The 12322-nt window shown below is 41.9% G+C and overlaps 1 protein-coding gene across 2 annotated transcripts in view; it reads left to right on the top strand.

The window, feature by feature from the left end:
* Nucleotides 1–5825: 5825 nt before the first annotated feature.
* The window catches only part of sertad2b (SERTA domain containing 2b), a 542965-nt gene continuing 536468 nt past the window's right edge, over nt 5826–12322 (top strand). For both annotated transcript variants that reach the window (XR_015077531.1, XM_085981613.1), the window contains exon 1: nt 5826–6121. The gene's annotated coding sequence lies outside the window, so the exon portion shown is untranslated. The remainder of the gene's footprint in view (nt 6122–12322) is intronic.

Raw genomic sequence — 12322 nt, 5'->3', positions numbered from 1 at the left:
GGGAATTACCCGGGAAAAGGGCAGTCGGCCATTTTATGCAATAAAGTGAACATCGCAGTTATAAGCCTGTCTGCCTGACTCTGATTTAATTCGACGTATCTACATGCTTGATTGAACGCATTAAAGCATAGATACAACATTGGCGACGAGGATAACGAAAGGAATCATTTTAGATAGGTAGTTGCCCAAGTTTTAGTTAGCTAGGATGGAGAAGACCAGCATTTAAAATTTTGCATGCTTCGCCGAGCCAACCACGTTGGGTCCAAGATGGACGAGGTGGTTAACGTCTTTTGAGCTTTATGCCGACGGCAAAAGACTCATTATCGACGATACCTCTACAGGTGCCACAAAGCAGAGGAGAAGAGCTCTACTTCTACACCTAGCAGGACCAGATGTCCAGGATATCTTTTCGACTCTACCGGACACAGGAGAGCCAGCAGACTACACGGCGGCGGTTAGTGCTTTGAATCACTACTTCGTGCCCCAGGTCAACGCAGCATTTGCTAGACAGACTTTTCATAAGTTGTCCCAGAAGACAGGTGAGACTGTGCAACAATTTGCTACTCGCTTGCGGCAGGCTGCTAAAGACTGTGCTTTTGGGGGGGATGCGGATAATCAAGTAAGAGACGCTATCCTGAGTAGGTGCACGTCAGCCTATGTGCGGAGGAAATTACTAGAGGAAGGGCAAGGTCTAACGCTCACCTGCACGTTACAATTGGCCTCACAATGTGAAAACGTCGAGGAGCAGATGTCAGCCATGTCATGTACAGAGAAGGCGGAGACAGATACTGTTCGTCGTGTTACACAGAAAAGAGGGTATTATGCGAAAAGCTCGACAGGGAAACCAAAGGGAAATGGCGATAGGAACGAAAGGAAATGTTACAGATGTGGACACACAGACCACATGGGCAGAGATCTGAAATGCCCAGCACGCGGACAAACGTGTCATAAGTGCAAGTGAAAGGATAATTTCTCCAAAGTATGCCGCACAAAGGGTACAAAGAAACACAGTGTGAACAATGTAGAGGAACAAAATGACTTTGCATTTGCTGTTACTGGAAATAACGTGACAGAGAGACTTACCTTTTGTGTGGGGGGAGTAAACCTGAGAATGTTAATTGATTCGGGTGTAACTAGTAATGTGATAGATGAGAATACATGGGAAGGATTAAAGTCAGAACACATTAAGTGTCAGTCACATGTCCCTAAGACAGAGAGAAAGTTATTCTCTTATGCTTCTAGCCGACCATTGTCAGTTAAAGGTATATTCACATGTGGGATTACAATAGGTAAGAGAACTGAGCAGGCGGAGTTCATTGTGGTTAAAGGCCATGGAGAGCCGTTGCTAGGAAGGGAGACAGCCATGAAACTGGGAGTTTTAAAAATAGGCGCAGATGTCTCAGCTGTGGTAGATGTAAGACAGCTACTAGAACAGCGGTATCCAAAGGTGTTCCAGGAAGTAGGAAGGCTGAACACAAAACAGATCAGTTTATATATTGACCCACAAGTGAAGCCTGTGGCCCAGCCACTCAGGCGTATACCATTCAACTTAAGGGGGGCAGTAGAGGCCAAAATAAAGCAATTGAGGGACATGGACATTATCGAACCTGTAACTGGTCCCACCCCATGGGTAAATCCTGTGGTTATTGTACCAAAAGCGGATAAGGATGTAAGGTTATGCCTAGACATGAGACGAGCAAACCAGGCAATAGTGAGGGAACGATATCCAATCCCCACCGTTAATGAGATACTCCAAGGTATGAACGGCTCGACGGTGTTTAGTAAGCTAGACCTGAAGTGGGGTTATCACCAGCTAGAACTGACCCGAGTCACAAGAAATCACAACGTTTGCAGTACATAACGGAGTATACAGGTACAAGAGGCTGATATTCGGTGTATCTTCAGCTAGTGAACAATATCAGCACGAGATAGCTAATGCCTTAGCTGGAATAGAGGGTGTTGAAAACATCTCAGACGACATTATCGTGCATGCACACGACCAGGAAACGCACGACAGACGCCTGCACGCTGTCATGACCAGACTAATGGAAAGTGGACTGACACTAAACTCAGAGAAGTGCCAATTCAACATGGACCGATTGATTTTCATGGGAATCCTGTTGTCTGAAAAGGGCATCGGACCAACAACAGAGAGAGTGCGAGCGGTGGCAGAAGCTCGGGAACCAGAGAATGCTACAGAGGTGAGGAGTTTCTTGGGACTCGTTGGGTACAGTAGCAGATTCAGCCCGCAGTTTGCAACGCTATCAGAGCCACTGCGACGCCTGACGAGAAAAGACACACCATTTAAATTTGGATCACAACAGAGACAGTCATTCAGTGCACTCAAGGAAGAGTTGGCCAGAGCCGGCACTTTAGCATATTTTGATAAGGACGCACCAACCAAGGTGATAGCAGATGCCAGTCCTGTAGGTTTAGGCGCAGTACTAGTTTAGGACCAACAGGGACAAGAGGTGCCAATATGCTATGTAAGTCGTAGTTTAACAGACTGTGAGAGGAAAGACTCTCAAACAGAGAGAGAGGCCTTAGCTCTTGTATGGGCTTGTGAGAGGCTGCATCCATATGTGTATGGCCAAAAATTTAACTTGGTAATTGACCATAAGCCATTACAAGTGATATACGGCCCACACTCTAAACCCTGTGCCCGTATAGAGAGATGGGTACTTAGATTACAGCCGTACGATTTTAAGGTGATACACATTCCAGGCAAGCAAAACATTGCAGACCCACTGTCACGATTGCTGAGGGAGACAGCAAAACAGGAGAGACATTCTCATGGCTCAGATGAATACATGAGATTTGTAGCTGTGAATGCGACACCAAAAGCACTCACCACTAGAGAGGTGGAGGAAGCCTCTGCTACCGACCCAGAGCTGATTGAGGTACGGAAGGCAATCACAAACGGACATTTTGAGAACTGTAAAGCTTATGCAGCAATTGCAAACGAGCTGTGCGTAGTGGGGTACCTAGTTCTTCGGGGAACGCGCATCATGCTACCCACAGTGTTACATGCACGAGCCCTGGTGTTAGCACACGAAGGACACTTGGGAATAGTTGGAACAAAGCAACATCTCAGAACCAAGGTTTGGTGGCCTGGCATGGACAAGGCAGCTGAAAAACACTGTAAAGCGTGCCACGGCTGTCAGATAGTAGCCAGACCCGACCCACCTGAACCGTTGAGACCAACATCATTACCGGAGGGCCCCTGGCAGGATGTAGCTATAGACTTACTGGGACCCTTGCCATCCAACCACTCCATTCTTGTGGTAGTTGATTATTATAGTCGCTACTATGAATACGACATCATGACCTCCACAACAACAGAGAAGGTTATTGATAGTTTAGAGTCAATCTTCAGCCATCATGGTTTGCCAATCACCTGCAAATCTGATAATGGTCCACAATTCAGATCTGAATTATTCAAAGAATACTGTGAAAACAACGGGATCAAACACCTGCAAATGACAGCAAAATGGGCTCAGGCTAACGGAGAAGTCAAGCGTCAGAATGCATCGCTGATGAAGAGAATCAGAATTGCTCAGTCAGAAAGGCTAGATTGGAAACGTGAACTTAGAAAATATGTGACTGTGTACAGGAGCATTGACCATGCCACGACAGGAAAGAGCCCGGTAGAGCTGCTCTTTAAACGGAAAATGAGAGGAAAGCTGCCAGACATCACAGAGTCGCGCGCAGACATGGAAGTACGTGACCGGAATGCAGAACAAAAAGGCAAGTCCAAACTGTACGCAGATGAACAGCGGAGAACACAATACTCAGAGGTGGAAGTTGGCGACACGGTGCTGGTACGGCAGGACAAAGTGGACAAGTTCACCACTCCTTTTAATGCCACACCCTACAAAGTTTTGAGTAAAACAGGGAGTCAAGTAGTAGTAGAATCTCCAGATGGAGCACGCTACTCGAGAAACACTACGTTTGTGAAGAAATACAGAACCAATGGACCAAAGGAGACACTCCATGAGCAGGAGGAAACACAAGGGACTGAGGACAGTATAGTAGACCCTGACACACATACCACTGTGACACAGGCAATACCCACTGACACCAACATGTCAGACATACCCAATACAGCCAGACCTCAAAGGGTTAAAAGAAAACCCCAAAGACTGTCTGATTATGTCACAACATAAACTGTGCGAGAACTGCATGGGTGATGTTAAATGTTTAAACCTGGGAATTATTTAGTTGTGTGGTAAGACACAAGTTTGTAAAAAGTTTATAAACCAAATAAGTTATGCAGTGTTATTGTAAGCAACTGTTTGTAAACTGCAAGTTTGTTTCCAAGGAAAAGGGGGATGTCATGTATTGATTGCGAGTTTGACACCAGTCAATACGGTAATGTAATGTGCATTGCATTATGGGAATTACCCGGGAAAAGGGCAGTCGGCCATTTTACGCAATAAAGTGAACATCGCACTTATAAGCCTGTCTGCCTGACTCTGATTTAATTCGACGTATCTACATGCTTGATTGAACGCATTAAAGCATAGATACAACAGATTCTATATGACAAAAAACTGTTACAATTTCTCTAGAATGGAAATATTTTGATACTAATGATCTCTTCATTTGCCTCCAGTCCTACAACCCTCCGAGCTCTCTGCACTCCTCCAATTTTGGCCTTTTGCACATCCCCGATTTTAATCGCTCCACCATTGGCGGCTGTGCCTTCCACTGTCTAGGCCCTAAGCTCTGGAATTCCCTCTTTGAACCTCTCCACCCCTCTCCTTTAAGATGCTCCTTCAAACCTACCTCTTTGACCAAGCTTTTGCTCACCTGTCCTAATATCTCCTTATGTGGCTCGGTGTCAAATTTTGTTTGATAATTGCTCCGGGTGAAGCACCTTGGGACGTTTTTTTTACTATGTTAAAGGCGCTATATAAATGCAAGTTGTTGTTGCATGTAATAGTGGGGAGTTCCAAAACATGGCCATTGGTATCAGCAGTGCGATGCCAGTGTTGACGTGCTACTGTGTGCAAAGACCGAGCTCCCAGCTCCTGTCGTCGCCTGCACTTGTCGGAAGCCAGGAAGGTTTAATTTACTGGGACCGAACGGAAATCCCGCCTCTGAGCGCTCCGATCCGTAACATGACGCACCCTACTGGCATCTTGCTACTTCATCTTCTATTTATACATGCAAAATATCGGCCGAATCGGACTGGCTGTAGAAAACCTACTCTCGGTATTGTGTTTCAAGCAAGTGTAGCCAGTCACTTCGACTGCAATTATTATCCACTTGCACTCAGCTTTTAGAAAGGTCTTGTAGATATCCTAAATCTTATATGAAGACTTATTTCCTGTAAGCAATTTTAATTTTACATTATTCAGAATGCCCCTTTTTATCTGTGCAAATAAGATTTTTGCACTGAAAACGACACCACTTGTGCGTTTCTGGAAGGCGTGTGCAAACAGTTATTTAGGAAAATGATCTAAAAGTACAGGCGGTCTGTCGGTAGCATCCCGCTGCTCCAAGCAGAGCTGGTCTGTAACTGTAACGACTGTGTTGTTGCATAACGGGGTGAAGTAACAAAAAGAGGATCGTGTAACAAACAACTCGGTGGATTTCCCCCCTTGTAGCAATTTCTCCAGCGCTCCAGTGACGCCACTGTGGGTGGGCGGGGAGCACGAGTGAGCGGGGATCATTTGCATAGCTCTGCCCTCATTGGCTGAGAGGGCCGCCTGTCAGAGGAGCGACAGGCGCTGATAGGCTAGGATAGGGCGACAGGCGGGATCAGAAGGCTGGGAAGAGCCTATGAGTCCTTGCGCAGCCCATCAATCAGCGAGCTGTCTGCGGCGGCCGCTGCGCCGAGTGTCTCGCTCTTGTCTCGACTTGTTTCATTGTAACAATATGAAGAAGTTCGACTGAAGAGGGACCCCGATACTTTGGAGTAATGGGATAGCACAGGCTACACTTTAGTTCCTTTTTTTGTTTTGTAGCGGTTTATAAAAGCGGTACGATATTTTGTTTAAAATATTTTTGATTTATATAAATATATCTTTTTAAAATCAGCAACCCCCCCCCCCCCCCTTTTCCCGCTGGTTTCCTTTGCTTCCTTCTCGGACTGGACGGAGAGTTGCCTCTAAGGGTAAGTGTTGTGAATGTCATGGTGTCGGGGACTCCAGGGGATCTTGGGCCAGTTTGGGGAGAGTGGACAAGGACAGCTGCTGCTGGCGAGGCAGTGGGAGACTGTCGGCAGCTATATATATATCTATATATCCACACGGATCTATTTATTTTAAAGGTACTGGCAATTGTTAATCCAGTAATTTGGTATTGAGAGGAGGTAACTTTGGAAATGCATAGTGGGATATTTAGTGAAAATGCAGCTGAACCCTGGCGCTGGTCCCATTGAGAGGAGTGGAGCAGTTATTGCGGGTTAGAGCGCGTCTGGTATTGGAGGAGGATCCGAGCAAGACAGCCTGCCCTAAATCCACATCTACTGCACTTGTCGCACTTCAGCAAACCAGTCCTGAATCTGTTTCGAGAAAACAAACTAGTCCCTATAAACCCTTAATGCGGCGTCTAACTGCAGGGCATAACTAGCATCCCATTAAGTGACTTGATTTTTTTTGTGTGGGGAGGGGGGAGATTATAGTACAATGTTTAACATTTGGCTTGGTTACTTTAAAAAAATGCAACTTTCACGATTGTATAAAAACGCCAGTTAGCTATGCATTTTTATAGGTTTGGGTAAATGTGTCCTTGCAAAATGTTGTTGGGGAAAGTTCAACGAGATTTGCGCGGTTGAAAGGGGAGCCTGTAATGATGAATAGTTGAATGTTTCGTGTTTTTAAGTCAGGCAGTAGGCAGAGACTGTGCTACTGGTACAGTGGCTGTGTACATTGGATCAGACAAGGGGGATAGTTGCTTGAGAGATTAACACGTTTACAAGTTGAAGCCTCAGCCAGTGATCTTAAAACAACTTGCAGTAGCTCAATTAGTGCAACTACACTGCTACATGTTGATTACAACACTAGGTCAGTGCAAACTAATATTTTTTATGTTATGATATTTTAATGATTCATTGAAATATCTGTGTATAGACTTCCTGTGTACAAGTCTTTAGCATCTTGCGTGGTAACACGTCATATAGAATATGCACCAGATTATTTTGAAGAACATTTTCAACCAAACGAGTTGTCAAATAATAAACTCAACATAGAATTATTACTGCAGTAATATTACATTTCCCCCCTCTATATTTTAAAAAAAAGCATCTGAATAGCTGAGATAAATCATGTTTGAGTATTTGTGTACTGTACAGGCTCAGCAGTGTTAAACTCTTGCCCAGTGACTTAGTATGAGCTAACTTTCATCATATCACCAGTTAGGATAATTATTCACATCCAGTCTAGTCCCACTCTACTGAACTCAGACTATGTCCAATACTTGTTGCCTCTATCCAGTTCCCATCCCATGCTAGGTCCTCCGACTGATTGCTTGGATAGAACAACCACTATACCTTTTGAGGAGAACTGTAATCTTTTCAGGTAAATTGATTGAAGATGCTTCATGTTGGGTGCCCCATTCAGCGGGGAACTGCTGTCCCACTGACAACCCCGAGCCCGAGATGTTAAAGAACTTTTTTACATGTTTGCAGCAGAAAGGATTGTAATTCCTGTTCAAGCTGTTTGTCATGCACCCTCCCTACACATCTGCACAGCAGCTCTTTCCAGCTGGAGGTTGCTTTGACTCGATGTGGAATATCTCCTTCCAGATAGCAGAAATTGTAAACTTTTTTTTGACTCCATTAATCCTACCCCCAGCACTTAAGTATGTTGTCTGAAAAATTATGATTCAGTTAGTTGTGTGAAGGAGTATAAAATGTACACAACTGGGTGTAATGCATCATGTGGTTCAGGTAACATTTGAAAACCATTTGAGCTTCACTTACAGTTGTCAGTGGAATATGGCTTTTCAATTCACTTTTAATATTGGACATTACCACCTAGAATCAAGCGGCTTGGTAATCTGATTACTTCTGTATTAAGTTTTCTGTTGAACATTTTAAAGTGTCTGTGTGGATCATCACTTAATAAATGTGCAACTATTGCCAGTCTTTTCAGTCGGGTACCATCACTCATGAATGGAAGTGTACTCTTGGTGTCTGTGTGACATTCACCCTTGTCAAAAAAGGACCTAAAATGGTTTGAAGCTCTGCTTTAAACTCTACTCATTAATAGAGTAATGGATACACAGAAGTGAGTGGAAATCAGCAATCTCATCTTGTGAGTTTAGAGGATGGTTATACCCGATTTGTTACTTGCTCTTTACTATTTTAGTTTTTGATCTCGGATGAAATCCCTCAATGGGATTCCTGCCTTTTAATCATTGCTGAGTGCCCATTATTTATTTTGTCACAACTATGCAGTTTTTGAACTTTCCCCACAGAAAGGAGTTTGAAATTTACTTTTCTATAAATATTATTAAAAAATTAGTTTGTTCATCTTCATAGTTTTGTGATAGGGTGCAGATAGTTTTGTGATAGGGTGCAGATAAGCAGAAGCTTAAAGCATCTAACTAAAGCTCAGGCCATACAGCTGAAAGCTGCAGCTGTTTATGGGCCTGTTTTTAAAAAAATTCAGAATTCAATTTTTTTTTGAGTATTGTCAACAGTTATATATCACTGATTTTTATTGCTTTTAAATAGCAATCCAGGCAGGTTAATACAGCAGATACTGTCCCTTTACAACAATTGTAAATGGGGTATTTGTGCTTTGCTAATGAATTTCTGTGATGTGCAGCATAGTCTGATTTTAGCCACAGAATGAGTAAGCTTTCAATATTCTATCGGGTATAAGGACTGGATGCTTCATAAACTGCCACTGTTGCCTTTTTATAAATATAATTAACCCATTAGCTATAAATTACATTTCAATATCACTTTTTACAATGTAACTTTTTTTCCTGATATTCCGTTGAATTTGACCATTAATGAGCAGAAGTCCGATCTTCAGTCTGAATTATTTCCATGCGGTCTGGAGATTGCATTTTGATCAGTGCATTCTAATCGACGGCAACTTAAGAATGACCTATTTCAGCGAAATTTATTATTTTTGTGTTGTTTGATTTGGTATTGCTGCTTTTGTTCAATGTTTCACACCCCGCCTCCTGCCCTCCCTTGGCCTAAAAGAAAAAAAAATCAACAGGTATTTGTGCTGGCAAGGTAGCAGTATATTTAAACTTTGATTATACTCCTTTACATTAACATAGTTTGCAGGAATTTCTTGTGTTCTAGACGCCTCTGTCTTTTCAAATCATGCCACGTGCAAAGCTTTTTTGTCTTTTTGGCAACTAAGAGATTAAACATTTATTTACTCTTTTTCCTTTGAAATGCTTTGACAGGATGGGATTTCACGGGAAGTCACAGCAAATCCATCAGTGTGTAAGCCAACATCTGTGTAAAACTATGTTCAGCTTTCGCCAGTAAATCAGACACGGGGAGTACTGTATTTGAAGTAGAAATTGGCACCGTTCAATTTAGTATTTTCTGTTCAGTGCCTTGGATACATTGAACAGAATTAAATCTGTTTTTTGGGGTGGGGGGGAAAGGGGAGACATTTTAGTCCAATTTTTAACAACGAGATATTGAAACTTTCTAAAGAGCTGGTTGATCAAAGCTCTGGCTATCTCTTCGCTATAACATCCAAAGTTGAGGAATGATATAACCCTTAAAGGTTGTGACTGTACTTGAGGCTAATAATTGGTCTCATATGGAGTGTTATATAGCCTTTTTTTACTTTTTAAAAAATTGACCTTTTTGCAATGTTGCTAACATATGTACTTGATAAATGATCTAAATTCTGTGTCTTGATTTGTGCCGGTTGTACAGCACACAGACGATTAAAAGAAATGTTAGATTTTTACAAATGTAGTAAATGGTTGTTTTAGGGTTCAAATGAAAAAGTTTAAATTAAAATGCTAACGATAGTTTGCCATATGTGAAACTTTAGACATAGGGCTAGAAAATGATTTTGAAAAATAGCTGCCCTGACTTTTTGGACAGTGTGCGCTTTCTGCTGCTAGCAACCGACGTTTTTACTTGTGCCTAGGCCTGTGTCGTGAAGTACATCTGATTTAGTGATCATAACATTACATTTTATCTGCGAAAACAAATAACCGAGAAAGTTGTTGCTTGAGCAAGAGGATACAATCATTTTTAAATGAATAAATAGTAATGGTGTGTATATATATTTAACGGTCAGTCTAATATTAGATATTTGTGAGGTTGAAAAGGGTAGGAGAGAAAATGATGAGCAAAGAAGCTTGTGTTTTCTAAACTTTTGTCATTAAAATCGAGCAGTAAAATCCAAACGGGTTAACAGTCAAATATAAACATCTTTTTTTGAGGAAATATGGCACCGTGGTTTATATGTGTCATTGTAGCACTTTTTCTTAACATGCCATTTACAGGAGGGTGCATTTTTGTACAGTAGTTTTACAAACTGTCTGGCGCAGGCAGTCATTGGGGGGGGGGTGCGGGGGAGGAGATGGTGTTGAGATACGGGGTTCATGGACACTCATACCTTTTCTTTAACTTGATTTTTGAAAAGTCTCCAGTAGCAGGAAGAGACGATTGTGGGAAGGAAGGGCTTCCCTAGTTTTGAGAGCCTCGGAAAGAATGTGTTGAGCGTACAGCTTTTTTCCTCACCAGCCTCTCTCGGTAAGGTTGCAAATTGGGGAGAGTTTTGTGTTGTGGGCTCACGTCCACTAGGAACTGAAGGATCAAGACCACCTAATTAATGTAGGACTTTTGGAGTTATCAGTCATCAGTCCTAGTATGACTTGAACCCAGATCTCAGAAGTGAAAGGCCACCCATTATTACCAGTAAGATTTTTTTAAAGTAGAGGTTTTTTTTTAAAGTACAGTAAATTGACTTTATACTGGATGGCTAAAAGGCCTACATATATAAGCACATAAGAAGGAACACTTGGAAACTGAGAGTGGAAAAATGGGAGGGAAGTTAACCCAAAGGTGAAATTTCTATTTTTCAAATTCCTGCTTGTTCCATTGTATTCTAAGAGAGACTTTAGAAGCGGGAGGGAGAGAGAGTAATATACACCGGACAAAACCCTCAAGAGGAAAAAGCAATTTCTATATTTTTAAAAATCACAGTATCGTCTCCTTTAATCTGATGCCAATGTGTACACATTAGCTACAGCTTTCCTGTACATATTGTGGCAGAGAGGAAACAGTGATTTTTGTAGATATTCATGTAAATGGCAGCAAAGGTCTTCCGTTAGATGTAAATTCTGAGATTCAATATGTTCTTGCACATATTTTGGGGTAAATATATGCACCACTGCTTTAGTAAATAATTTGAGCATTAAGATTTGAGTCATCCCTGAAATTTTTAATTTTGAAAAGCAAATTTATTAGTTCATTTCTATTACTGCTCAAAATGGATGCAGTGCCAGATTCCGCAGACCTCTTGTGGTTCACTGGGAGGGAAATCTATGGAATTTACTATTGGGATAACTGGCTGACAATTGAAGGGAAGTTGCTGAAAGGTGAGTGCTTAAAGCATGGGTTGATCGGAGTCATCATCATCATGACTATAAAGTAGTTTAATCATGAGCTGATGGCATTCGCACAGTAATGTGCTACTGCCAAGTGTGTATTTGACTTGTGATAGACTATGTGAGGAGACCCAGCTGAACTTCAGCCATACTGAATCCACTTTTTCCACTTTAATATTCAGGACTCATTGGTGGGAATGCATAGAACAGTGTTTTCTATATTATTTGAATGATTCTGGACCACAGCATCTCTTCCCGTTATTCACAATAGTACGTGCAGTAGAGCCCGTTGTTATCGGGACACCTCTGGACTGGAACAGTGACCATAACTTAAAAATGGCTGTAACTTTGAAATGTTGGTATATAAACAAATCTGTTAAAAAGTGTGCATTCAGTAAATGTCTGAACTTGTCAAAGAAACAAAACTGAACTACAACAGACACTAGAAGTATATAATAGTACATTACTGTGAAAACATATGAAGAGTTTATTTTTTAAAAGTCATGTCACCCTGAAACGATTATGTTGGCCATTCTAACAGTTCCTGCATTTCTCGGGTTGTACTTGCAATTATCCAAAGAGAGTACAGTACCTTATAGTGTAAGCCAAAACATGTTTGGAGAGAAAAATACCTTTTTATATATTTAATAAACCAGCTCCGAATATCTTAAGAGCCCATTCACTTCTTGGCTGATGGCTAACTTTATAGTGCAGCTGAATATTTTTGCCACATGGCGATCAGAGATAACAATTACTGGAAGTGACA

Source organism: Somniosus microcephalus, chromosome 3 (assembly GCF_052327205.1).
Source record: "Somniosus microcephalus isolate GS21.2 chromosome 3, FLI_Smic_1.0, whole genome shotgun sequence".
Lineage (NCBI taxonomy): Eukaryota > Metazoa > Chordata > Chondrichthyes > Squaliformes > Somniosidae > Somniosus > Somniosus microcephalus.
The sequence above is the reverse complement of the archived record's forward strand: the minus strand, read 5'-3'. Positions and strand labels throughout refer to the sequence as shown.